This window comes from Myotis daubentonii, chromosome 7 (genome assembly GCF_963259705.1).
Source record: "Myotis daubentonii chromosome 7, mMyoDau2.1, whole genome shotgun sequence".
Classification (NCBI taxonomy): Eukaryota; Metazoa; Chordata; class Mammalia; order Chiroptera; family Vespertilionidae; genus Myotis; species Myotis daubentonii.
The window spans coordinates 44,849,836-44,873,513 of NC_081846.1; the positions used below are offsets into that span (position 1 = coordinate 44,849,836).

A 23,678-nucleotide genomic window follows, 5' to 3' on the forward strand; every position below is an offset into this window, starting at 1 on the left:
CATTTATTATTTTGCTCTAAAAGGAATTTTAACTGTCTTACAATAAAATACATTAAAATAACAGGAAAAAGATGTAAGTGCATTAATGAAGAATGATAATTAAAGGGAGTGGAGAGAATGGATGGTCAGGAGCCTGAGTATATGGTAACACATAAGCCATACCAAATAAAATTGTTAAAATTGAGAATAAACCTTACTACTGAGCATTGTGGCAACCAAGGCAAAGAGAATAAAATATGGGTTGTCTAATTTCATATATATTTGATATCTATCAGAAGAGATAACACTTTCTTAGCTCTAAATTGAAACTTACTGCATTTTTTGTAGCAGAGGCCTGAGGCACAACCCAGTGTATAGTGTTTTCTGTTAGCTTGCATAAAAGGCAGTAATTTGGAACCAATCTTTTACTCCTCTTATAATACTTAATAAAAACAGAGGGCATAGAGTTAGATTTTTTTTTTCCCTGAAGTACTCATCTTTTCTGGAGTATTTACCTATATGGGCATACAGTAGTATGCATTTATAGCTCCAGTTTATACAGGGGATAAGATAACTATGCAGTTAGCATGTTTTTAAGCTACTTTTTTTGGTTATAAACAGGCTTTGGCAGTTATGGCCCAGCAATATTAACAATAGCGTGTGTCTGAATAGTTAGCATTTTATTTTGATTTCTAGAAGAAGGGAAATGATTATTAAGCAACTGGTAAATGTTAGGTACTATGGTAGATTCTTTCAAATATATTATTCTATTTAACCTTAACATTCTGCAGGATTGTTGTTATCCCAGTTATGCAGATGAGGATATTGAGAGAGAAAGGTTCAGTAATTTTCCTAGGGTACATAGTAAATTGGGAGCCTATCTTTCTTTTTTAAAGTTCTTTCTCTTTCCAGTCTTCCCACTATACTACACTGCTTTTGTACATTTTTAAATCTGAATGTGTAGTATGTTTAAGATTCGTGTGTGTGTGTGTGTGTGTGTGTGTGAGGGGGTGGGGAGAAGGAGAGAATTAAAATGCTTGGTGTACATTGTTTTTCAGAGAATACCTGCTGTGCACAATAGTGGCCTTTGAGGCATATCAGGCGGTATTTCTGAAGAGATAGGTGCTGTATAATGATTTTAAAAGAATTAGGTTATAGTTTTTGTTCTTTTGCTGCCATCAGATATTTATTGAGCATTTATTATGTGCTAGGTGTGCTAAGTGCTTTATATGAGGAATTTTATTTAATTCTCAGAACATGTCAGAAGTGGGGTAAAGAGAGGTTAGGAAATTTGTTCAAGATTACACAACTAGTAGACGGTATAGTCAGGAGTTGTATCATTCAGGTAAATCTAACTCCAAAACCTGCACTGTTAGCCTTTGTACCAGTGCTGACCAACAGAAATTTAATGTGAGCCATAAATGTGAGCTATATGTATAATTTAAATATTTCTGATAGCCAGCGATATTTTTTAAAAAGTAAAACGAAGGGGTGAAATGAATTTTAATAACATACTTAATATAACAGAAATACTATGGCAACATTTAGTCAATATAAAAATTATTGATATATTTTGGTAACATGTCTTTGAAATCTGGTGTGTAATTTACAATTAGAATAGATCTCCATTTGAACGAGCCACATTTCAAGTACTTAACAGCCACAGGTGGTTAGTTGCTATAGTATTGGACAGCTCAGATCTGCATTATACTCATAGAAAGAAATTTGAAGAAACATCAAATCATTGATAGATTTTTGGACAATAGAATTGTGGTGGAGAGACGGGTGACTTTTCATTTTACTTTAGACTCTTGGCTTTTTTAAAAGTGAATATATATTCTGACTTTTAAAACAAAATTTCCAATTTAAATACTAATATAAAGTGCTTACAAATGATTCAAATAAAATTCTCAAGAGTTCTGTTAAAACAATGAGGAGATGGCATTTGCTTAGACTCTTGTGATTCAACAGTTGTCAGGGATCTATTTCTATCTCTATAAAATGTTTGATTTTTAAGCTGGATAAGTCATAATGGCTCTGCTGGGATGATTTAGTGTAGGAGTTTACGCTCACATAAGTAAATTAGTGGGTTTTGTTGTTAAAGAAGTTACTTCCTTGATTGCTCTCACAGATTGTTTGTATAGTCTGTTCCTGCTACAAAGTGATCCTTCAATTTCTCAGATGGCTTAGTGAGCGCGTGCCTGTTGAGGGTAGGATGGGAGGCTGCAGGGAAGGGAGAACTGCCCTTATACCTCTCTATCCTAATAACTCATATTTTTGTGTGCAATTATCTCTTCCCCATTCTATGGCTTCTTGATGAGGGGATATTATCCAGCTTCCTCTTTTTTCACTCTGGGAGCCTGACTGAGGGAACCTTATTTTGGCCACCTAACCTAAGCTGGACTTTGAAAGATGAAAAGATTGAGGGACTGTCATTGAGAATTCAGTATTTCAAATGCAATTTGATTATTTTCATCTACATCCTCTCCTCCCACCCCCACCCCCAATATTAAGAATGATGATAGGGAAAGAAGCATGATCTTCTAAATATATTCTTATCAATTTTATTGTCTTTATACTAATTGTTTTAATATGCACAATGCAAATTCACCTAAACAAAATTCCTTTGCTGATTTGTCAAAGCAAAGGGAAACAATTGCTAGTCATTCCAACACTCTGTTGTTTGAATATAATCAGTAGCCATCTACTTGATATAAAAAACTGTTCCCTTATAATAGATAGAATTATATGCAATTAGGGTACAAAAACTTGTGCCTTAGAAAAAACGAGTATCATACCATAGTGCATATAAAATTATAATTTAATTATGTGTTTGTACCCCATCCCTTCATACTTTATGGGTACACAGTTTTGTTTTTTATCAGATTTCACTCTACCTTCTATTATATAAAAAGCCTGTAGTCATCACACCATCATACCATAACGGCTGATCAGCAGGAGGCTGTGTGCGTGGGGTGGGTGGGGCTGCATGCGCGGCGAGGAGCACGAAGGTGTGTGGGGACTTGACTCTGGAGTACTTGACTGGAGGCGCAGGTGGGTTTCTGGGTCCCTCCTCCTGCAGCGGTGGCCTTGGTGGTGGCCGTGGGACTCTTTCTGGGTCCCACCTCCCGCAGCGACTGCGGGACTCTGGGTCCTGGGTCTTGTGCGATTTCGTGTGCTGGGCCCCTAGTTTAATTATAAATGGCCAGATGTTGTTACTTTAAAAATATTCATTATATATAAAAATTAATGATATAGGCTTATTATGAACAAATTGGAAATAATTCAGTTGTTCAAGTAAAATTTCATGTTTGTCCCTTGTTCCCAGTCTCCAGAAGTAATTGTGTTTCCTCTTAAAAAATCAGAAAGGATATATGCTTATTTTCTTCTGTTGATTATATGGAAGAAGTTAGTTGCTTTTTGAATTTACCTTCAATGTTTATTTTCCTTAGAAAAAGGAGTCTATTAAATAGAGCATTTCAGTTTTTGGGATAACTGCTAATGGTACTGTTTGATTTTAATGTCATTTCTTTTTTTTTTTTTTAAATTAAATCTTTATTGTTCAGATTATTACATTTGTTCCTCTTTCCTCCCCCCCCCCCATAACTCCCCTTTCTTTTTGTTTTGAAAGGTCTACCCAGTTTTATAATTCTTAGAAAATACTTGTCTTCTCCTAAGCCCCCCAATATGATTTTAAGTTATTCATTGATTTTACTTATATCTCAGCCTTCACCCATCTTAAACTGGGCCGACAAGTTCTTACCCATAGAGAGCTAAGGTAATCTATGTAGATGATTTCTGTGCAGATGGTTAGAATTTTTGGCTAGGAAAAATAAAAGTCCTTCTTCTTTCTCCTTTGTTATTAATGACAGATGCATTTCCATTCTGTTTTATATTACTGTCCCTCTGTATCTGTTTGAATTTAAATATCTAAATTGCTTAGAGCTTTAACGTAAGATTCCAGTGAGCCCCTTTAGTTTTTTGTTGCCTGTGTTTGCTAAAAAGAGATGAAGGTAGCACTGATGGAAGAAATAGGTTTTAAGTTGCCTTTCTAGTTTATATGGAATTGGAGCCCTCCAGGCACTACAACTTTATTGAACTGCTAAATGAAAAGGTAAAAATGCCTTCATTTAATTGCCACCCCCTCTTAGGTTAAGTTGGGTGTTTATATGTTTTGTAAATCACCTTTAATTACCACAAACATAAATTACTGTTTTCAAGAGCCCACCTCCCTCTCTGATAAGCACAGTCATTTAAAAGTTTAAAATGAGTCACACATTTTTGCATAGACACAAATTGCCAATATAAAGCTGTCTTTGATTGTATCCTAAAATAATGGAGTTTTTTTCGTTGGGTCCTGTAATTTTCTTTTTCAGCAGTATTTATTAATTTAATCTAGTATTGGATTGCAGTAAACAATCTGACCAAAAAGCATATGTTTTCTTTGTTTCTTTGGTACAAATTCAATGGATTAAGTAATTATGCAGTGGTTCTCATCTACATATACAATGCATTCTAATAACCAACTCTGTTTACTATGGGAAATATTGTAGCAGTAGGAAACTGTTCCTTCTACTTTGCATTGTAATATTATATGAAGCTATTTAATCTACTAGCTATTTCCAGTTTAATTGCTTGAATATATCCTCATATTCATAGTGGTCTTATATCTACTTTAGGTACATGAAGCATTCTCATTTTTTTTCTTGAATGTCTTTTCTGACGTGTTTTAGAGATCTTGTGTCCTGCCCTCTTTGCTCAAAATAGCAACTATATGGATTCTTTTTAAACCTCTTCTCTCACTAATGAGTTGAAATTACTTAGGGATGTGAGGGCAACTTCTAAGGTCCTGGAGAGTCTCTTGATCTTTAAGCATCGAATTTTTGAACCGTATTTTTCTTAGTTGTCAAAACACTGTCATTATGTTAAGTTAAAAATGTAAGTATTGAGACTGATTTGGTTTTGAAAAACCAATGCATTCATTGTTACATTTAACTTGCATGAATGAAATCAGATGAGCACTTGTGTTTTATTACATGAGCCTTCAATTTCCTCAAACTTGTCCTTTTGCAAATTTTACACTGACACCCTTAAACCATCTATTGTATCTTGGACACAGTTTTTGTACATCAATGACATAATTTTGAGCTTGTGGTTTGGTAGTGTAACTTGCCAGCTCAGGCATTTGAAGGAAAGGTGGGGCTACAGACTGTATAGCAGCACTGGTCCTTTAGAACCTTACGTTTCCTCTCCTCTGCATTGGTGAAGTCAAGTCGTCACTTCAGAACTCCCAGACTGGCTCTGAGTCTGGAATTTGCTTGTCTAATTTGTGATATCCTCTTCCTGGTCCACTTCTCCACTCCAGATCTGTCTTTGCTGTCCTTGCTCCCTCTGTGGGAGGGAAGAAGGAGCACTGCCTGGCTGGCCTAGACTTGACTGACTCAGCTCTTGCCGTAGTACCTAAACAAACCCATTGTGCCACCAGACCTTTAGATATTTTGCACTTTACATAGGTAAGGAGTTGGCTCAGGGGAAGGTGGTTTTGTTCCTCTTCCCTCGAATCTGAGATGAAAGGACAACAGTATCCACCTTCTCTTCAGGCCAGTTGGTCTTTTCTCTCATGCCAGGTTGTCAGATGGATAGAAGAACTGAAACTATGGGTTATACATTAATTTATAGCTTTCTGGGAATATTGGAATATGTTTTTAGTTATTTTGTTATGATAGATAATTCTCCAGTGAATGACTTTATTATGTATCCTTTTGCCTTTATTGTATTATTTCTTCAAGTATTTATTAAAGAAGAAATTGAGTCAAAGGTTACTTATTTTACCATATATTTAACTTTTGCTAGACATTGCCTTGTTGATTTTCAAAAGGAATTCTTGAATTTGGTTTTAGCAGAATTACATGCCTTATTTAAGCAACTATGAATGTAAATTATACAGTATATATTGTGAACAACTTAAAGTGTATATAAATTGGTGAAATAAGATTACCTCATAACTGTTTACCCTGTGGAGAGTAAGAGAATAGCTGGGTGACTTGCATAGGGAAACACCTGGAGATGCCCAAAGAGTGAGACTTATTTCTAAAGCCTATATAGCTAGGCAGTTGTTGGGAGAGAATAGAGAAGTCTGAATGCCCTGGAATTCATTAGGGTGATGGTTTGTACATGGTCTGCTGTACTTGGCAGGACTTTGCAGTTGAACTCTGAGTTAAGTTTGATGTAAATTATGACCAGACTATAATTTTAATCCTTCTCTGGTAATTTCTTTCTGCTCTTTTTGTCAGCCTTTCTTTTCTAACTTTGTGATTAATGGATGAGAATTTAAAAGTTTGCTTCATCTGATTTGAGAGGCTTAGGAGACTGGCCTATTTTACTTGTAAATAGAAGGTTTGTAGTGAGTATATACATAGAAGAATTATCAACACTAATAAAAGAGAAAAATGGTAATTGGCGTACGAGCTACCCTTTTCATTGGCTAATCAGGGCTATATGCAAATTAACTGCCAACTGCCAACAAGATGGCGGTTAATTTGCATATGTAGGCACAATGCAGGGAGGCGAAAGGAAAAGCAGGAAGCAGCCCCCTGCCACTGACAGTGATCGGAAACCCAGGGGGGGAGCTAAGAGCTGGGGGGCAGAGCAAAGGCGGCCCCATGATCGGAGAATCAGGTGCCTTTTCCGCCCTGGCCAGTGATAGCAGGAAGTAGGGGTGGAGCCAGCGATGGGAGCTGGGCACGGTCGAAGCTGGCAGTCCCGGGAGCTAGGGGTCCCTTGCCTGGGCCTAAAGCGAAGCCCAAGATCGTGGGGCCGCTGCAACTGCGGGTCCCCGCTGCCCAGGCCGGACGCCTAGGCCAGAGGCGTCAGGCCTGGGCAAGGGGCCGATCCTGCGATTGGAGGGTGATGGGGGTCAACGCCTGAGGGCTCCCAGTATGTGAGAGGGGGCAGGCTGGGCTGAGGGACACTCCCCCCCCACACACCCAGTGCACGAATTTCGTTCACCGGGCCCCTAGTTCTATATAATAAAAGAGAAACATGCAAATTAACCATCCCTCCACTACGCTCAAGCCATGCCCACAAGCCAATCAGGAGCAAGTATGCAAATTAACCCAACTAAGATGGTGGCGGCCACGGAGCTGGAGCGAGCAGGAGGCTTGGGTTGACCCTGGCAATGGAGGAAGCCAAGGTTCCTGCCTGCCCTGACTGGCCCTGGGCTATGCTCAAGGCTGCAAAGTTTCAATTATAGAAGATAAATAAATCCCAAATACCTGCTTCCAGCTTGCCAAAAAAAGAAAAAAAGGAGAGGCTGAGAGCTTGGTTCACTGGGGGGCGTGGCCAGCCTGAAAACAGCCATCAGCCGCTCACCCAGGCTGGCCAGGTACCCCAGTGGGGACCCCCACCCTGAAGGGAGTGTGGCCAGCCTGAAAACAGCCCTCAGCCCCTCACCCAGGCCGGCCACACCCCCATGGGGTGAGGGTCCCCTCAGGGGGGCTTGATCAACCTGCAAACAGCCATCAGCCCCTCACCCAGGATGGCCAGGCACCCCAGTGGGGACCCCCACTCTGAAGGGGGTGTGGCCCACCTGAAAACAGCCCTCAGCCCCTCACCCGGCTGGCCAGGCACCCCAGCAGGACCCCAACCCTGATCCAGGACACCCTTCAGGGCAAACCAGCCACCCCCACCTGTGCACCAGGCCTCTATCCTATATAATAAAAGGGAAATATACAAATTGACCTTAACAGCAGAACAACTGGGAATGAATGGTCACTATGACACACACTGACCACCAGGGGGCAGATGCTCAATTCAGGAGCTGTCCCCTGGTGGTCAGTGCGCTCCCACGGGGGAGCTCTGCTCAGCCACAAGCCAGGCTGATGGCTGCCAGTACAGCAGTGGTGGTGGGAGCTCTCCCGCCTCCTCAACAGCGCTATGGATGTCCGACTGCAGCTTAGGCCTTCTCCCCGCTGGCATGTGGACATCCCCCGAGGGCTCCCAGTCTGCCAGAGGGATGTCTGACTGCCAGCTTAGGCCTGATCCCTCCGGGAGCAGGTGGACATCCCCCGAGGGGTCCAAGACTGTGAGAGGGCACAGGCTGGGCTGAGGGACCCCCATCCCCCCCCCCCCCCGAGTGTACAAATTTTTGTGCACCAGGCCTCTAGTTATATTATAAACACCACTATTATTTCCACTAAATGACTTGGATAACATTTTACTAGGAAATCTAAAAAGGAAACAGAGTTAATGTTATTTCATATAGTATACTTACACGTGGTGTCTGTGAAAATACATACATGTTTATGTATTATATTTCCACTAGAGGCCTGGTGCATGAAATTTGTGCATGGAGGAGGAGGGTCCCTTCAGCCCAGCCTGCACCCTCTCCAATCCAGGACCCCTTGGGGGATGTCCAACTGCTGGTTTAGGCCCGATCCAGCAGTCGGACATTTCTCTCACAATTCTGGACTGCTGGCTCCTTAACACCTGCCTGCCTACCTGATTGCCCCTAACTGTCCCCCCTGCAAACCTGATCACCCCTAACCTCCTCTGCCTGCCAGTCTGATTGCCCCTCACTGCCCTCCCTGCCGGCCTTGTTGCCCCTAACTGCCCCCCTGTCAGCCTGATCACCCCTAACTATCTCTGCCTGTTGGCCTGATCACCCCAACAGCCCCCACCCCCCCATCCCACCGGCCTGGTTGCCCCCAACTGCCTACCCTGCCAGCCTGGTCGCCCCACACAGCCTGCTGCTTGGTCATTTGGTCACCCCTCACTAACCCCCCTGCCGGTCGGGTCACCCCATGCAGCCTGCTGCTCGATTCTTTGGTTGCTCCTCACTAACACCCCTGTTGGCTGGGTCGCCCCACGCAGCCTGCTGTTTGGTCGTTCGATCACCACTCACTAACCTCCCTGCCGACCTGGTCGCCCCACTTAGCCTGTTGCTCAGTCATTTGGTCGCTCCTCACTAACCCCCCTGCCGGCCTGGTTGCCCCACGCAGCCTGTTCGGTCGTCAGTTCGCTTGTGATGGTTGCTTAGGCTTTTATATAGATAGACATTTTTTTTATAACTTTCCCATACCAGCTAAAGGCAGAATGATAGCCAACCTTTACTGGACTGATGGTGCTATCCACTAATGTTTGGTGAAAGGAACTGTTCTGCCAATATTTTTCCTTTTCTTTCCCTTTACATGATATTAATAACAAGTACTATTACCAGAAGTTTTATTTTTTTAGGATTAATATGTTATAGGCAGTATACTAAAGAATCTGTTACTTCATTTAATCTTTCACAATATTTACATGAAATATATATTGCTAATCCTGTTTTTCATACTAGAAAAACAATTAGAGAGGTTAAGTATCTTGCTCCAGTTAGTAAATGACAGAACTTGGAGTTGAATCTGGGTACTTTGATCTATAGCCCTGCCTTTTAAAACCACTATCCAATATTTTGTAATAATATTTTGTAATAATATTTTGCAATAGTTTGTTTTAGTTGTGGTATATGAAAAAAATTGGGCTTCACACAGATACATGGTTGGAAAAAGGAAGAATATTTTAATAACTTTTTCAAAAATTGTGAATATTGTTTACTACTACATCAAAACTTGACTCTGCAACTACTAGTATAGCAATGGACATTTTGAACTGTCACTGTTGTCTATTGGTCTCTTTTTGAACTTTGAATGTCTCTTCTTACTCCTGTATGAATTTAATCATTTGGAAAATACTGATTTTCAGAGAGTGATGCAGATTTTCTAAGTCTTGACACATTTCATTATGCAATATTATAAAGTCACATCTTTTATCACCACAGATCTTGTAAGAAAAATATTTAAATATTGGGAAGCTATCAAGCTCCTGAAGGCAGATACAAGTTTTCCAAAATTCAAGTTTTTAATAAGCTTGAATTTTATCCTATATAATAAAAGCCTAATATGCAAATCGACCGAGTGGCAGAACCACCGGAGGAATGACTGGTTGTTATGATATGCACTGACCAGGGGGCAGACGCTCAACGCAGGAGCTGCCCCCATCTCGCAGGCCCCAGGCCAGCCAAGGCGGGTGCCAGTGGGGGCCCCCCAATTCCCCTGCCGGTTGCCCCGACTGGCGATGGGGGGGGGTGCGGCTGGTGAGTGGGGGGTGGGGCCGGCCGGCAAGTGGGCTGGCGCCATCCCCTGATCTCCTCCCACAGAGAGAGGCAACTGGCAGTGGGGGTGGGGCCAGTGAGCAAGCGGCATCAGGCTGGCCAAGGTGGGTGCTAGCGGGGGCCCCCAGTCGTCCCACTGGTCACCCCGCAGATCGGCCCTGATTGCCGGCCAGGCCTAGGAACCCTACCCATGCATGAATTTCATGCATTGGGCCTCTAGTTTACAATAAAATGGCTTCCAGATAATGAAGATTAAATAACTGTGGTTTGAATGTTGGTCATTCAAGTGTAAATGGAGTTCCACAAAAAGAATGTCTAGTTCACCTTGCAATTCAAATGCTTTTCTTTAAAACCATCATACTTTGGTATGCAGCAGAAGTGTTACTTCTGTCTCCTTGCCCAGCATATAAAAAGATCTGTACTCTAAGGTTGAGAATTAATAAAATTAATATTTTTTACTGTCTCATTAAGGACATTCTTTTTTAAAAAATATATTTTTATTGGTTTTTAGAGAGAGAGAAAGGGAGAAAGAGAAATAGAAATATGGATGAGAAAGAAATAGCATTGATCGACTGCCTCCTGCATGCCCCTACTTGGCTGGGAACCGAACCAGTGACCTCTTGGTTCATGGGTCGTCACTCAACCACTGAGCCACACTGGCCAGGCATAGACATTCTTAAGTGAAACTTGATTGTTGTTGTTTTGTGTGTGAAGAATTCAGTGATAACTAGTATAGTTTGTTGTCACTACTCTGATTCATGCTAAGATCCCGACATTTTTCCTCACAATTGATTTGTATCATGACTGTAAATGTCAACACAATGAGAAAGGCAGATAACATCTTAGAATTATTATAAAATAATGTTTTGACCTTGCAGACCCATCAGGGGTCCGTGGACCATACTCTGAGAACCACTGCTCTAAATTCTTTGAAAATGCTCACTAGTTTTTGTTAGTCATTATGAATCTACATACTTTCTTGTCTTCGTTAATACAGTCTGGATATCTTTAAGTTTTATTCCAGGTAAATGAAAATAATTTGTTATTTAACTTTACCATTTTTGTTTTATAAGCACTGCATGCAGCATTTCACTGCAAATGTGCAGAGCCTTCAGCTACACGGTCATTTGGAAAGACTGAATAATAGGTATTGCATGTTTTGAGTACCTTGCTTACAAATAAACATTTGGCTAAGAGTGTGTAAATAAATTCGATGTTACATACAGGGGTGGGTGGGCAAGACTAGGTTTACAGTTCATATGGAAAATAATACAATAATTAATAAGTAAAGTATAGTAAACTCTGTGTATTCACGTATGTGTAACTGAAAGCCTACTTTAGCCCACCCCTATATATACCTCAGAATTAGACAGTTGTAATGTGAGTTTTCGAGATAATTTAATATTTCATAGATATAATTCAATATTCCTTAGTTGTAGTAATATGACTATAAGGGAAGTTGTAGAGTACACTTGCTGACTCACTTTTCCTCATTATTTAGTGGCTTAAGTGTACCCTTCTTCATCTTCCGTTGCTGTTTGAGCTAGAATAGTTAAAATTATTTTAGACAAATAAGGGTTCCTTGTGTATAGGAATAGTTGGGAGTGAGGGATGGGAAGAATCCTTTAATCATTATGTATTCCTAATCCAAGTTTTTTCTCTGTGATTAGTGCATTGGAGTAGGGGGTTGGGGAGTGATGGCCTATGTCTCAAACTGTTGAAGTTTTATTTCATTCTGACTTTGCATTATCCTCTTTTAAAAACAACATTAAAAACCCCATACATTGTAGTGCTTTATTAAAATTTTAGATTGAGCCCTGACCTCATGTACTTGGTTTGCAGATTAGATCCCTGGCCAAGGTCAGGGCGTGTGTAGGAGCCAACCAATTGATGTGTCTCTCTCACATTGATGTGTCTGTCTGTCTGTCTTTCTGTCTCTCTTTTTCTATCTACCTCTCCCTTCCTCTCTTCCACTTTCTAAAAATCAATGGAAAAAATATCCTTGGGTGAGGATAAACAAAAAATAAAAAAGTTTAGGTTGAGGTGGTAGTTGTAGTAGGGAGTGCTAGTCATTTTGGCCATTTGTTTCATTTATTTGCATCAATGAGAAAACACCTCTAACACTGCTGACTGATAGGCCTAAAGAACTTGGGTGTTTCTTTGTTTGCTTTTATGGGGATATTTTTTTCTTCAGCACTGAATAATAGTATCCAGATGTCAATTCATAATGATAGATATTTTTAAATTTTTGGAAATATTTTAACCTAAATTATTAAATTATGAAATACATTGGTAATATCAACACATTGGCATTATAGTAATACATTGTCTCTTACAAATATTTTTAGCCCAGTATTAATCCTAGTTTGTCTGGTATAGCTTCTCCTTTTGTAAATGTCAAGGCAAGAATAGTATATTTTCCTGTGTAAGATGTGTTTTAGCTATTCAAAGATCAAAGCAGATATTCTGACAAGGCATTATAAAACGTTGATTATGAAAATTTTAAGAGCTTCTCTTCAGTATTTGCTTTTTATAAACCACCTGTTGTCATGTGCAGTGTATACATTTGAACAAAGTGCTCATCACTTGTCAGCCGTCATTGGCAGCATAGAAATTACTTGTGGTACTTGCTTTGCAAGAAGTTCTTTTGTATTTGTGACATCAGCTTTGTTTTATACAATTAAAGTATTACACGCTAGAATAATCTAAATTGCAACCACTAAATGGAAATATAGTTCTTCTTGCCTTGAACTGAATTTGTTTACTGATTGTATGCAGCTATTGACTACTATTTAACATGACAGTTCCATAAAAATTTTCTTTTCATAGCAAATAAAGAGGTGCTTATATTATTAAGGGTTTTTCTCAATTTTAAAATTTTCCTTTAATAAATATTACATTAAGTGATAAAATGTAGAAAACCCCGTGTGTGTGTAAAATCCTTCAATTATACGATTTGATTTTCAAATGAAGTTTAATGCTCCTAACATGATACATTCATGATCACTTTAATAGTATTGTTCTAATTTTTAAATTCCCAGTTAAAAGGATTTTGCAGTCATTTTTATTCATTTTCTTCTGTTAAAAATGAAAAGTATAACTGATTAAGACTTAAGATTGATACTAGAATAAATATTTAGACTGTTAGATAACTTCTTTTATGCTTATGGTAACATTAACTCTGCATGGCAATCTGGGTTCTTAGAGAACTTTATCAATGGATTCTAAGGAATCTGAGTATTTTCCCTGTGGTGTCTTGTTAATAATCCTGTTATAATTTATTTAAATAAGTTAATAACACTAATGTATTGGCATTATTTCAATTAACAAGTATTTTCTTGAGATACATTTTTTAGTGAACATGTTTCAGAACTAATAGAATAAAATTACTCAAAGCAAATTTATCTTGTGCTTTGTAAAAAGCTTTAGGAACGTCACTATTTGGTATTTATTTTAATAATAAGTGAAAGGTAAAGTATAATATAAGTACATTTTCTAAGATAGCCAGTTATATATCTCTGCAATATAATTGGCTTGCTACACTTTGATAGTGGTTTTAAACACAAAATCTACATGAGTCCTGTGAGTCAAAAGCAGAAAACTAATAAATAAGACTGTTTTTCTTCTTTTCAGATACAATCTAAATCTAAATGGGAACTTTATATTTGCAGGAGCAAAATTTGGCGTTTCTTTTTCACTGCTTGGTTGTTCTGATATAAGTGATATAATATAGTGGACATTAGTATATAAGTAAATGACTAGATGAGTCATAAGATGGAACATCTGCCTCAGAAAGCCTTTCAGACAGCATAAGTTATGTTGTTTAAGTCTCTAATCAGTACATCTGTCCCTGATACTTGAGTTGGTGCAAGGACAGTTTTCTATTTTGGATTAGTTACTATATGAAGGCAGCCATACTGAAAAAAACTTCTTTTCATGCATGCAACTAAAAAAATTTATGCCTGTGATATCTGAATAAAAAATTAGTTTTTTTTAGCATAGCAATAATTAAGGGATAACAATAAATGTATACTAGGTTTACCGGTTAATAATGGTGGATTTTGTAATCAAAGAAAACACGATAATTTCAAGAGAAACAACAAAAGTGCTTTATTCAAAGTAATGTCCATTGCTAGCTACACATTTCCCCATCTTTCAGGTAATTTGTGGATACCGTCCCAATAGAACTTTTCTTGTTTTGAGGCAAACCATTCAGAGGCCCAATTTTCCACTTCTTCGTACGTTATGAAGTGCTGCTCAGAAAGTGTGTGTGCCATCGATCGGAACAAGTGGTAATCTGAAGGAGCAAGGTCTGGTGAATACAGTGGGTGGGTTAATACTTCCCAGACAATATCTTTTTTTTTTTTAAATTTCTTTATTGGTTAAGGTATTACAAATGTGTCCTCATCCTTCCATTAACCCCCAAACTCCCTCCCACCCCCCTCACTCATGTTCTCATCCTCCTGTTGTCCATGTCCATTGGTTTGGCTTATATGCATGCATACAAGTCCTTTGGTTGATCTCTTCCCTTTATCCCCACCCTCCCCTACTTTCCCTCTGGGGATTGATAGTCTGATCGCTGTTTCTCTGTCTTTGGATCTGTCCCTGTTCATCAGTCTATGTAGTTCTCTATATTCCACAAATGAGTGAGATCATGTGGTATTTATCTTTCTTTGGCTAATTTCACTTAGCATAATGCTCTCCAGTTCCATCCATGCTGTTGCAAATAGCAAGAGTTCCTTCTTTTTTACCACAGCGTAGTATTCCATTGTGTAGATGTACCACAGTTTTTTAATCCACTCATCTGCTGATGGGCACTTAGGCTGTTTCCAGATCTTAGCTATGGTCAATTGTGCTGCTATGAACATAGGGGTGCATATATCCTGTCTGATTGGTGTTTCTGTTTTCTTGGGATATATTTCTAGAAGTGGGATCACTGGGTCAAATGGGAGTTCCATTTTTAGTTTTTTGAGGAAACTCCATACTGTTTTCCGCAGTGGCTGCACGAGTCTGCATTCCCACCAGCAGTGCAGAAGGGTTCCTTTTTCTCCACATCCTCTCCAACACTTGTTGTTTGTTGATTTGTTGATGATAGCCATTCTGGCAGGTGTGAGATGATACTGCATTGTTGTTTTGATTTGCATCTCTAGTATAATTAGTGACTTTGAGCATGTTTTCATATGTCTTTCGGCCTTCTGTATGTCCTCTTTCGAAAAGTGTCTGTCTAGGTCCGCTGCCCATTTTTTTATTGTATTGTTTATCTTCCTATTGTTAAGTTGCATGAGTTCCCTGTAAATGTTGGAGATTAAACCCTTATCAGTGATATCGTTGGCAAATATGTTCTCCAATGCAGTGGGCCTTCTTGTTGTTTTGTTGATGGTTTCCTTTGCTGTGCAAAAGCTTTTTATTTTGATGTAGTCCATTTGTTTATTTTCTCTTTAGTTTCCATTGCCTTAGGAGCAGTATCAGAGAAGAAATTCCTTCGGCATATGTTTGTGATTTCGCTGCCTGTGGATTCCTCTAGTATTTTTATGGTTTCCCGTCTTACGTTTAAGTCCTTTATCCATTTTGAGTTTATTTTTGTGTATGGTATGAGTTGGTGGTCTAGTTTCATCTTTTTGCATGTATCTGTCCAGTTTTCCCAACACTATTTATTGAAGAGACTGTCTTGATTCCATTGTATGCTCTTGCCTTCTTTGTCGAATATTAATTGGGCATAGTGGTTTGGGTAGATTTCTGGGTTCTCTATTCTATTCCATTGATCTATATGTCTGTTCTTGTGCCAGTACCATGCTGTTTTAAGAACAGTGGCTTTGTAATACAGCTTGATATCTGGTATTGAGATTCCACCTACTTTGTTCTTCTTTCTCAGGATTGCTGCAGCTATTCGAGGTCTTTTTATTCCAGATGAATTTTTGGAGCGTTCGTTCTAGATTTGTGAAATATGCTGTTGGTAATTTAATGGGGATTGCATTGAATCTATAGATTGCTTTGGGTAATATGGACATTTTGATGATGTTGATTCTACCAATCCATGAACACGGTATATTCTTCCATCTGTTTATGTCTTCCTCTATCTCTTTTTTCAGTGTCCTGTAGTTTTTCGCATATACATCTTTTATCTCCTTAGTTAAATTTATTCCTTGGTATCTTTATCTTTTTGGTGCGATGGTAAATGGGATTGCTTTTTTAGTCTCACTTTCTGTAAGTTCACTATTGGTGTAAAGAAATGCCATGGATTTCTTGGCATTAATTTTGTATCCTGCTACATTGCCGAATTCATTTGTTAAGTCTAATAATTTTTTGATGGAGTCTTTAGGGTTCTCTATGTACAGTATCATGTTATCTGCAAATAAGTACAGTTTTACTTCTTTTCCAATTTGGATGCCTTTTATTTCTTCTTCTTGTCTGATCGCAACGGCTAGTACTTCCAGTACTGTGTTGAACAGGAGTGGTGAGAGGGGGCATCCCTATCTTGTTCCTGTTCTTAGGGGAAATGGTTTTAGTTTTTGCCCATTGATTATGATGTTGGCTGTGGGTTTGTCATATATGGCTTTTATTATGTTGAGGTATGATTCTTCTATTCCTACCTTTCTGAGAGTTTTTATCAAGAAAGGGTGTTGGATTTTGTCAAATGCTTTTTCTGCATCAATTGATATGACTATGTGGTTTTTATCTCTCAATTTGTTTATGTGATGTATCACGTTTATTGATTTGCGGATATTGTACCATCCTTGCATCCCTTGGATAAATCCTACTTGGTCGTGGTGTATGATCTTTCTGATGTACTGCTGGATCCGATTTGCTAGGATTTTGTTGTGGATTTTGGTATCTATGTTTATGAGGGATATTGGCCTGTAATTCTCTTTAATTGTGTTGTCTTTGTCTGGTTTTGGTATTAGGGTGATGCTGGCTTCATAGAATGAGCTTGGAAGTGTTCCTTCCTCTTTAATTTTTTGGAATAGCCAGACAATATCTTTTAACGTGTCTTTAACTGGTTTTGAAGTGTGTGATGGTGCGTTATCATGAAGCAAAATTACTTTGCCATGTCGTCTGGAATATTCTGGTCATTTCACGATCAAGGTGTGGTTCAAATTGATTATTTGTTGTTGGTAGCGATCAGTATTATGGTTTCACCTGGTTTTAGAAGCTCAAAATACACCACACCTTCCTGATCCGACCAAACGCAGAGCATTGTCTTCTTTCTGAAGCGGTTTGGCCTTGCAGTCAATGTTGATGGTTGACCTGGATCAACCCATGATTTTGTGCATTTGGGATTCTCAGAATAAGTCCACTTTTCATCGGCAGTCACAATTCGATGCAAAAAAAACTTTCTTTCGTGCTGTTGAAGCAACACTTTACTGATGACTTTTCGGTTTTCCATTTGTCTTTCGTTCAGTTGATGTGGCACCCATTTTCCTTCCTTTAAAATCTTTCCCATTGCTTGTAAACGATCAGAAATTGTTTGCTGAACAATGTTTAATCTTTCTGGAAGTTGTTTTTGAGTTTGACATGCATCTTTATCCAATAATGCTTGTCATTGGTGATCTTCAAACTTTTTCGGTTGGCCTGGACGTTCTTTGTCTTTCTCATTGAAATCATCACTTTTAAAGTGTTTAAACCAGTGTACACAAGTATCTTGAGATGGAACATGTTCACTATGAGCTTCCCGAAGTATACGATAACTTTTTCTTTAAAATAAAGTAATGAATTAAAACTTCCCGCAAATGCTCTTTTTTGCCACGAAATTCGACATTTTTAAGTGTAAAAATATCTATGATGTTAACACCTTCAGCAAATTTGACATATGAAGTTTTGAAGCTTGCTGTCAATACAACGAAATAGCATACATATCAAATCACATATATATTAACATATGTGTAACTCCATCTATTGAAAAAAATCCTCATTATTAGCTGGTACACCTAGTAAACTTTTACATGTCTTAAAATGGTTATTTATGGTAGGATTTTACATTACAGACTCATAAATGCTTACCAGAGGAAATTTTCTTGCAAATACTGATGTTATAAGAGGAGCGAAATTTAAATAGAACCTGAAGCACAGCAGGATTCAGATAGGATATTTAACTAAAACAGAAGCCTATATTTTGGGTTCCTTCTGAACTGGAACATTGCTATAGTTTTAAAATTGTCACCAGAGGCAGGGGAGGGAAAAGGAAGGAAGGTATATATGCATGTTTATACATTTACACAATGTTAAAACTCCTAAAAGCACATTATGGAATATCAGATGATGATGACATAGATATTTGTGGTACACGTATGTATATTTTATTCTTTATAATCAACAAGCCACAGAAGATAAATTCTGTGATCACATTTAATTCTCTGTAAAGGGTGCGATCCAAAGTAGAAGAAATTTTCCCTTTTCCCAGAGAAAATGTATGCATAGCCAATGAACCAATCTTTTTAACAAGAAAAATAAAAATGTAATTAGGGTGAGGTTTAGATAAAAATTGAGCACATGTTAATTTACACGTTGGGATTTTTAAATCTTGGAAATATAGAACAGTCATTGGGAAATATTTTTATTCCAAAAGAGGGTGGAAAAAGTATTCAGGTCTTTTACTTTCTGTCCTGGATGTAGAGAGCTGGAAGGAGTGTTACTCCCATCCTTACCTTGAAAAAGAATCTGACTAACTTCAAAATATAAGGACAAACAGTGCCTACAGGGTAAGAGAAGACATGAACACTTACTCACCTGAGGTAGACACAGCTGGGCACCAGTAAGAAGAGTTCAGCTAGAATTGTCGTCAAATTAGTGAGGGTCAAGTACGGGCTGGCAAGAACATTCGAAATCTGTGAGGACACCAAATTGGAGAACCCTGTATCCTCTTATGTGCTCTTTTTCCACTAATCCCAGTACGTGGAGTAAGAACCCCAAGAGATGGGAGATAGGGATGAGTCCTAAGAAGTACCCAGTGTGGTGCAAACCCTAGGGAAGTGATCCTGCTCCCCTCTCTCTACTACATAACAGAAACCTTTATTTGTAGAAAAGTGGGAGTGGTAGAGCAGGAGACAATGCCTTAAGAACATTGTTGAAATTCATTGCAGTTGGGAGAAGGAAGTTGGTGGTATATCTACTTTTCAGGAATATGCCGAGCCCACAACTATGGGGTTAGATCAGAGGGATGGAGAACTGAAAGATCCAGAGATACAATATATGACTAAGGCTGAGGGTTGCTCAGAACAGCAGAGGATGCTCCTTCCTCCAACTATTTCCTACCACTAAACTAAGACGTTTCTAATAACAAGTAACAGCAGAATACTGTTGGGTTAAGTACAAAAGAGGAAAAAGATTAGACAAAGAGACACAGTGCAAAGGAGAGACCTAAACTCAGAAAAGACTAGATATTACTCTGATAAACCAGTCTCCCATCTTAAATATAGGATATTTCTATAAGAATTTGCAGCTTGTGGTACACTGAAAAAGGTTAATAGAAATTACCAAAACTTACACACCTGCCAGAATGGCTACCATCAATGAATCAACCAACAGCATAGGCCTGTATGGCTCAATTGTTTGGGCATCATCCTGTGCACTAAAAGGTTACTGGTTCCTTCCTGATCAGGGCACATGCCCGTGTTGCAAGCTCGATTCCCAGTAGGGGACGTGCAAGAGGCAGCTGATCAATGTTTTGTTCTCACATCAATTTTTCTCTCCCCCTCTCCCTTCCGCTCTCTCTAAATATCAATCGAAAAATCTTTAAAATAAAAATAAATCAATTAACAAATAGCAAGTGTTGGTGCGGATGTGGAGAAAAGGGAACTCTAGTACACTGCTGGTGGCAATGCAGACTAGTGCAACCACTGTGGAAAACAGTATGGAGTTTCCTTAAAAAATTAAAAATGAACAAAAAAATTAAAAATGGAAATGCCTTTTGACCCAGCAATGGAATATAGCCTAAGAATCCCAAAACACCAATCCAATAGAATATGCACTCTTTATGTTCATAGCAGCATTATTTATAACTAGAGGTCCGGTGCATGAATCCAGGTCCCTCGGCCTGGCCTGTGCTTTCTTGCAATCTGGGACCCCTTGGGGGATATCCAGCTGCTGATTTCGGCCTGATCCCCGCAGGCCAGGCTGAGGGACCCCACCGGTGCACGAATCTGTGCACCCGGCCTTGAGTGTGCATACAAGATCTTTGATTAATTTCTTCCCACCTCCCTACCCCCTCCCCCTTCCCTCTGAGATTCATCAGTCTCTTCCATGTTTCCATGCCTGTGCATTGAGCATCTGCCCCCTGTTGGTCAGTAAGCATCATAGCTACTGATGGAATGGTCGAATGGTCGCTTAGGCTTATATATATATAGACTAGGGGCCCGGTGCACGAAATTCGTGCACTGGGTGTGTGTGTGTGTGGGGGGGGAGTGTCCCTCAGCCCAGCCTGCCCCCTCTCACATACTGGGAGCCCTCAGGCGTTGACCCCCATCACCCTCCAATCGCAGGATTGGCCCCTTGCCCAGGCCTGACGCCTCTGGCCTAGGCGTCCGGCTCGGGCAGCGGGGACCCGCAGCTGCAGCGGCCCCGCGATCGTGGGCTTCGCTTTAAGCCCAGGCAAGGGACCCCTAGCTCCTGGGACTGCCAGCTTCGACCTGCCCAGCTCCCATCGCTGGCTCCACCCCTACTTCCTGCTATCACTGGCCAGGGCGGCAAAGGCACCTGATTCTCCGATCATGGCTGGGGGGCAGGGCCGCCTTTGCCCTGCCCCCCAGCTCTTAGCTCCCCCCTGGGTTTCCGATCACTGTCAGTGGCAGGGAGCTTCTTCCTGCTTTCCCTTTCGCCTCCCTGCATTGTGCCTACATATGCAAATTAACCGCCATCTTGTTGACAGTTAACTGCCAATCTTAGTTGGCAGTTAATTTGCATATAGCCCTGATTAGCCAATGAAAAGGGTAGCTCGTACATCAATTACCATTTTTCTCTTTTATTAGTGTTGATAGTTAAGATCTGGAAACAGTGTAAGTGGCCATCAGTAGATGAGTGGATAAAAAAGCTGTGGTACATTTATACAATGGAATACTATGCAGCTATAGAAAAGAAGGATCTCTTACTCTTTGCAACAACATGGATGGACCTGGGGATTATTATGCTAAGCAAAGTAAGCCAGACAGAGACAAATATTACATGATCTCACTTATACGTGGAATCTAATGAGTAAAATAAACTGATGAACAAAATAGGTCCAGAGGCATGGATGCATTGAACAGACTGACAGTTCTCAGAGGGGAGAAGGGTTGGGGAACAGGAAGAGATTAACCAAAGAACATATATGCATAGCCCATGGACACAGACAACATGGTAAAGGCCTGGGTTAGGGTGGAGGCAGGCAAAAGTGGGAGGGGATGGGGGACATATGTAAAAGTGTCAACAATAAAAATAAAAACTATTTTAAAAATTACTAAAACTTAAACACAAAGAGAAGACAACTTAAAAAATAAAAATAATATCCAAGACCAGTAGGAAAATATCAAAAGATCTAACATATTCATAATTAACATATCAGAAAGTAAAGAGAGATAATGGGGTAAAAGAAGTAATGACTGAGAATTTTCCAAAATTAATGAGACTGACCATAGATTCAAGAAGCTCAACGAGAAAACCCACTGTGTGGGAAAACATATTTGCCAATGTCATATCTGATAAGGGCCTAATCTCCAAAATTTATAGGGAACTCATACAACTTAACAAAAGGAAGATAAACGATCCAATCAAAAAATGGGCAAAGGACCTAAATAGACACCTTTCAAAAGAGGACATTCAGAAAGCCAAGAGACATATGAAAACATGCTCAAAGTCACTAATCATCCGAGAGATGCAAATCAAAACAGCAATGAGGTACCATCTCACACCTCTCAGACTGGCTATCATCAACAAATCAACAAACGACAAGTGCTGGAGAGGATGTGGAGAAAAAGGAACACGTGTGCACTGCTGGTGGGAATGCAGACTGGTGCAGCCACTATGGAAGACAGTATGGAGTTTCCTTAAAAAACTGAAAATGGAACTCCCATTTGACCCGGTGATTCCACTTCTAGGAATATATCCCAAGAAACCAGAAACACCAATCAGAAAGGATATATGCACCCCTATGTTCATAGCAGCACAATTCACCATAGCTAAGATCTGGAAACAGCCTAAGTGCCCATCAGTAGATGAATGGATTAGAAAACTGTGGTACATCTACACGATGGAATACTATGCTGCTGTAAAAAGGAAGGAACTCTTACCATTTGCAACGTCATGGATGGAACTGGAGAGCATTATGCTAAGTGAAATAAGCCAGTCAATGAAGGAAAAATACCACATGATCTCACTCATTCATGGATAATAGAGACCATTATAAACTTTTGAACAATAATAGATACAGAGGCAGAGCTGCCTCAAACAGATTGTCAAACTGCAGCGGGAAGGCCGGGGAGGGTTGGGGGGCAGGAGGTAGGAGGGTAAGAGATCAACTAAAGGACTTGTATGCATGCATATAAGCATAACCAATGGACATAAGACACTGGGGGATAGGGGAGGCTAGGGGACTGTCTAGGGCGGGGGGATAAAATGGACACATATGTAATACCCTTTGTAATACTTTAAGCAATAAAAAAAAAAAAAAAAGAAGCTCAGAGAAAAATGACCTGGATACATAATTCCCTTTGCCCCTCTCTCTCTCAAACACACACACATATACATACATATCATACTCAGACTACTGGAAAGAAAATTCAAAGAGTAAATCTCAAAGGCCCCCAGAGAAAAAAGAAACATTACATATAAGAACAAAGATAGGAATTTTGCTGTGGCTTACTTTTCATCAGAAAGTATGGGAGCCTAAAGTAATGTAAGTGGAATTACATTTTTAAAGTGCTGAATGAAAAAAACCCATAACAAACCCCACAGAAAACCTCTACCATAAACCTTCAGCCTGAATATATGCCCAAGGAAAATATCTTTCAAAAATGAAAGAGATGGTTTTTCTTAGACAAAGAAAAATTAAGCACTCATTGCCTGCAGACCTACTCTATAAAAAGAGTTAAGGCAAGTTCTTCAGATAGAACGTGGTCTACATAAAGCTGATCTACACAAAGACCACTGAAAATGGAAAAAAAGCAATTTTTTATTTTTAGTTTCTCTGAAACAAAGGTCAGCAAACCTTTTATATAAAGGCTAAATACTAAATATTTTTAAACTTTGAGAGTTTATATAATCTTTTGTATCTACTCAACTCTGCTATTGTAGTGTGAAATATGGAAATGGTTGTGTTCCAATAAAACTATTTTTAAAAAACAGGGTTATGTGCTAGATTTGGCCCATGAGCTATAGTTGACACACCTCTGCTCTAAATGATAACTGTCTAAAGCAAAAATAGTAGTAATGTATTTATGTGTTATTCTGTGTTTATAGTGTATTTGAGAGTCCACCAGATCAACTTTGAATACTTGAAATTTTCTGCTTTGACCCTATGGACATCTGACTAGTGAGCATGGAAGCAGGCTGGAATTTCCTTCTTTAATTGCACTGAGCATAA

At 39.4% G+C, this 23,678-nt stretch overlaps 1 protein-coding gene across 3 annotated transcripts in view; it reads left to right on the forward strand.

Annotated features, from left to right (window-relative positions):
• The window catches only part of OLA1 (Obg like ATPase 1), a 170,122-nt gene that overhangs the window by 37,963 nt on the left and 108,481 nt on the right, over window positions 1-23,678 (forward strand). The gene's annotated exons all lie outside the window — the stretch shown is intronic.